The following is a 6,000-nucleotide window of genomic DNA, read 5'->3' as shown; positions in this document are numbered from 1 at the left end:
TGCTTTCACTGTTTAGTATAGTGTCCAAGCTTATGAATACCAGCCATCTTACAGCACAATGCTTTATTTTTGGTTTGATTCAGATCTACATGAATTGTTATCTGCCAATAACGTAAGAAAATAGAACCTTTTTCCCCAGAATAACTGTCATAGAAAAAGAGTGGCTTTTAAATCCCAAGAGATTCATGCAGTTCCTGTTAGAATTTGTCTGCTTCTTGAGGGATAGTGGACAGATCACTTGTCACCCCTGTGCTTTTTAAAAGTTAATGTTTTTTCTTCAGAATGACATTTACAAATGTGACTGATTGTGGGTCTAAAATTTAGAAGTTCATATGAAACGCTAACATGTAGTTATTCTTTTGTGTTTGTGAATGTTTGTTTTGTTTTGCTTTTCTTGGTTGCAGCTGTTCTGAGAAATATTACATACCTTTAAAGGAAGCCATGATGTTTGTTTCTACTAGAGGCTCTGTGATCTTCCAGCTTTATCAAAAAGACAGCTTTATAAGTAGTCTCCACTGAAGAGATTTAGAAAAAAAAAAATGGGGTGCTGATATTAATAATTCAGTAGAAGAAATTATTTTATCTCTGCTATGTGACTAGTTTTGCCTTCAGTATTTGTGTAAATGCAGTTACTGATCAGAGGGCTGAACAAGTAACAAAGAAATGGGGGAAAGATCACCCTAATTTGTGAACCTGTTTCCTTTTTTTTTTTTTTTTTTTTTTTTTTTTAACCATAAGGGCATTAGTTTTGACACAAAGGAAAAAGAAACTAGGGGAAAGGTCAGGGATGAAGTATGAGGCAGTCCTGGTAAATATATAGCAGTCTGGCAGTGCTCATCTGACACATCATACTGTGTTACAGAATACGCATGCCACAGAATAGGAGGGGATAGGGTCTGTTGACTCACTCAGGAAGCCTGCTATCTGCTGACTCAGTGACTCACTGTTCCTTCACAGGCAGAAAAAGTGGATCCTTATGAAAAGAGGACTTAAGCATTGGCTGAGTAGTTGAGGAAAGGCAAGGAAAAATCAGATTTCATTGGAAGTGTAAGCAATAGGAAGCAAATGGGTTTTAACTTTACAGGACATACGATGTTCTATTTTGTTTTGTTTTGTTTTGCTTTATTTTGTTTTGTTTTTAAATGTCTGTTTAGCTAGCAGAACAATATTAACTGAGGTAAAAAATACCTGCAATAAAACCAGATTGTGAGAAAAATAAGAATTTTGGGATTTTGTTAGGTGACAGAAAGAAATATTAGTATTACAGATGGTATGCCTCTATAGATAATGACTAAGGTGGGTTCTACCTGCTTAAGATAACAAGGAAAGATGCTGCCCACAGAGTATTTTGCAGATGTTCACAAAATATCTTCAGAAAATAAGCCTGTTGGGATCCTCCCCTTTGCTAAGGCAGGAAGGACAGGGATATTCAAATGGATCTGCGTGCACCTTGGGCTCAGTGTGTGCTTGCTGGGATTTGGATGAAAAAAAATCACCTTCAGGGGAGTCTTTGTGCTCATTCTTATGTGATTTTATAAGCACTTTCAACAATTCTGTCATTGTTACTGGACACCTGCCCTAGTTCTTATTTGAAAGACCAGTCACAATGCTATTTACTTACCAAGCAGCTAAACTGGGATGAATTTCTCAATCTGTTGGCCCAACTTCTCTGAGGAAAAAAGAGACATCCTGTTACGTCTTAATAGCTGGCATGTGGTAATTTAGACTAGTCCCCTCTCTTTCCCTTTTTGTATCATCCTTTTTCTTTTAAGCTTAGTTATAGAAACTTTAAGTATCTAGCTGAAGCAGGAAGGAGACAAAGGAGGCTGGAAGGAGCAAGAAGTTGGCTTGCCAGAGCATGAGAAGGGTTCTCAGGTCTTGAGTTAGTGAGGTTTTGTTTTGCTTCCCTTTAATCCTCTCTGCAGCCATTGCCCACTGTGGCTATGAAATGTATTTGCTGCAAGGGCCTAGAGAGCACCTCTCTTCCTGGGGCTTTGGCTACCTGGGCTCAGGGCCAATGCAGAGACAGTGCAGCTGACACCCGCCCCTTCCCGCTGGTGTCTCTGGAGAGATTCCTCCCAGACAGCACTGCAGGGAAGCTGGGCTTCCCGTGGGAGCTGATTGAAGCTGCCCTTCCAGTGCTTGGCTCCCAGCTGAGCCACGGCTGCCACTGCATCGCAGCCCTGCCCACGCCTGGCCATGGGCCCACTGATCCAGGCCCAGACGCTGCCTGACACGCGGACACCCCAGCCATGTACTTGACCTTCCTCATCACTGTGGACCTGCCTGGTGACCCTCACAGAGCCTGATCGTGACCCTGATTTGCTGACTTGCATTCCTGGCATGACTTTGGCCTTCACCTTGAACCTGCCTGATGTGATGGGCGCTGAGCTGACTCTGGCTGCCATCCCTGGTCATGCCCTACTCACCTTGCTGAGGGGTGTGAGACAGTTGTGTGGCTTGCAAGATTTTGGGATCTCCCTCAGCTCCCAGCTCCCCTCCCCTAGGGAGCAGCCAGCCCATGCTGCATGGTGATGGTTAGCTCAGTCGTGAGCACAGACAGCCAAACCACCAGGAGAAGGGGTGCTCTCACAGTGCTTACATTTACTGAGGGCTATTACTTTCCTAATGTCTTGCTTTATGGGATATAGGATTAAATAGGGTTTTTGCTAATTTTTATATATGTTAGTATACATATATGTGTAGAGGTTTGGGCATTTGTTTTGGTGTTTAAAGCAGTCAGACTGTTTGGCACCCTGAAAGAAAATTTTGCCTGTGAACAGCATAACAGCATCAGAACAATAAACAGTGAATGTCCAAACCCAGGGAATTAGGAGCTTAAAAAACAAAATTAGGTCTACTTACAGCAAACTGCTGAGCACAAAGGGGAATGGAACTATGCCAGGCTGTAACAAATAGACCATATTTTCAAAATGACAAACACATCTTTAGGAGTTTATCTGCATGCAGAATTCCACTCCAGTATCAGCTGAGGGCAATGCACTCAGTCTCCCAAAGTTACTGGAAATCTTGAGTTTTCCATTACATCTTTCCATTTTATAGTCAAACTGCTGTTACTTACATGATCTACTGTAGGACTAGAATATGCAGGTCCAACAAATGTGCTTTGTTCTTGTTCTACCCTTGTAATTCAATCTGCTTTTGTTTTTGATCTGAAATCTTTTATGAGCTCAGTGCACAGGCTTCCTGTACAGTTTTTCATAGGTACAAGTCAGCATCCATTGTTCATTTGGTTACACAACAGAGCTTTACAAATAGAGCAAGGGCAAAGAACTCATTCAAAGTTTTGATCTGATATAACTTTAAAATTGAAATCCTAGGAAGAACTAATCACTAATCATGAAGTTTTACTTTAGTGAGAATGTGATTCTACCAAGTTTTGTTCCATGATGATCCATGATGTTCCATGATGAAACTGCATGATTACAGTTTTGGGTGGGAAAGACACAATCTCCTTTCATTTCACCAGTGCTGATGCAAGAGATTGTAACCCTTACCAAAGGTTACCACAGTTTCAGATCTAGTAGTTGAGCTGCATGTATGAATATTCATTCACTAACCCACATGAGTTAACAAAGATATTTAAACAGTCTGAAACAGCCTACTTTATTTTTAAGGACCTGGTCTGGGGAGTATTACACAATTGGCTCACTGGGCAGATGTGAGAGGGTTGTTTGTATCTGACATGGCAAGGAACAGTAAATAGATGGCAACAAGGTAGGGTAGCAGTTTTTCTCCATTGCTTTGTATCATATTGTCTCTGAAATGTGTATGACTGGAGAATCAGAGGAATATGAGCGTGGTGGTTTCATTGACAAAAATGCCTTTCAGCTCTATGTCAGCAGGCGTAGTTGCTCCCCTCCAAAACAAAAAGGGTATTAATACAGTATTAATACAGTTGATCCATTAATTATGTGTGAAGTTGATACAAGTGGATACATTATGATGGATAATTACTAAACTATCAAAATGATTTAATAAAAGATGTTGACAGATGGAGTTTTGCACTTGTGTTACGTTATAGATAGCTAGATGACGTAATACCAGTAAGGTGTGCAGAAAGGAAGACCAGGTCCTTTAAACCTTTAGAATGTACTCCACAAAATTAGCTTGTCTGCAGAACTTCTTCACTTTCAGAAATTCAGCTAAACCTGTGGAGATACCATTTCTTTTTATTCTGCTCTAAGTGCATTTTCTTCTGCCGGGCTCCATTACAATTGCTGTTACACCCCAGGACTGTCATGGACTTCCTGATGTCTGTACTCCTGTTGTGTTAACTGAAAGCAAGAGCTGGCAAGGAACAGCCTTCAGTGTCTGTCTGTTTTCCTTGAACTTCAGGGAATAGAACATTGAGAAACATCCTCCCGCAGCCTGAGTTGCTTTTTGTCTGCCTTGAACCTGCCTGAGCTAGTTTAACTGATCTTGCCAAAACTGAATTAAGTAATACTCCCAGGGAGTCCTTTGCCAGTAAATCTAAGGACTTCATAGTAAGTAACTTCGTAGAGCCCAAGGAAAACAAACAGCTAGGGAAAATAACCTCTTCAACTTGCAAAGGAAAAGAAGGATGGTGACTACAATCTCCTAGCCTTCTCTTAAAAACAGAGTACTCTTAAACTAGCCTACTGAATGTAAAATCAGTGAAGGTGTAAGATTCACAAAAGCTAGCAGACTGAAAACTAAGCATTTCAAAGTCTCTCACTTCTGTAAAACCTACAAACCTTTCCTTCATTATGATTCATTCTGACTGAGTTAGTTCAGATGAAGAATATTTTGTTGCTCATATTAAGAAAACTTTTCCTGCTCCTGTAAAAAAGACAAAGCTAAAAGAGTGCTAGTTTAGATACAGATGCCTCTAAACTAATAGGAGGTTTTCTATTTATTTCAGTAGACATTGATTTAACTCCTAAGCAAGGAGTTATCCAGATGTTTGTTACTGATGAAATAAGGTCCCTTGTGCAATATAAACAAACAAAAAATGTGAAGACAGGAATGACTAATACAGAAATCAATGTTGTGCATGATTTGTAATGTGCTCTGTAACTCCCTACCTACCAGTATAGAAATTCCTTACAACAGAATCAATATACATGTAGTTCTAATGCCCAGAATAGCAACATTTCAGAGCAGACACATGTACTATTAATAGTACGCATTATCCCTACTTGAGGGATACTCATGAATGTCTTTGCACATGGAAGCTTTTGTGAATGACCATGGCGGCCTGATTCACAGGCCTTTTGTGGTAGAAAAAAAGTGGAACAGTACATTATTCAAGGTTAGAAATAAAACAACCACTCCAAAGCAGCTCTTCTATAATTCTCTGGCCCAACTCAACTCCAAAAAAGCACTGCACAGATGTTTGGATTGTATTCTTTGGGAAGACTTCAGTCAAAGAGAAATTTAGAACTTGGGGACCATTAAAACATGGATTAAAATATCAAAGTGGAATTCAAGATCATTGCCAAAACAGCTGTTGTTTACTGTCCCCTAACAAATCAGATTACTTAAGAAAAACATTTTCTTAACAATCATATTACAGGAAGTTCAGTATTCCTAACAGATATTGCAGGCAGCCCTGAGCTTTTGTTCCAGCTGTACTGTTATGTACCTTGACAGTCTCTGTGCTTTGTTCTTTAAGCAAACCTATTACCCCCAATGCACATAGCCAGAAAATGCCATGGAAGAAAAGAGAACATGAGTGAGCCTCACAATGTTTAAACAGACCAGTTTTCATTCAGTGTGGATCATTCTTTGTTGAGTCCTGTTACTTTAGCCAGCAAAACTCATTGTCTTGTTGTCTATGGTTGGTAAACCAAAGGTTCAGCGCTTTTGACTGTCAGTTGTTCCCTTACTCCTGCTTTCAGTCACTCCTGTTTCATCTGAGATGTTATGAAAGACCAGTATCTGGTTTATAAATCCTTTTCTTCTTTGGCTTCTTGACATTCCTAAGCCTCTGTCAAGAACATGTTGAGCAGACAT

This window comes from Aythya marila (assembly GCF_965140915.1).
Source record: "Aythya marila genome assembly, chromosome: Z".
In the NCBI taxonomy this organism is placed as follows: Eukaryota; Metazoa; Chordata; class Aves; order Anseriformes; family Anatidae; genus Aythya; species Aythya marila.
Note: the sequence above shows the minus strand (reverse complement) of the source record.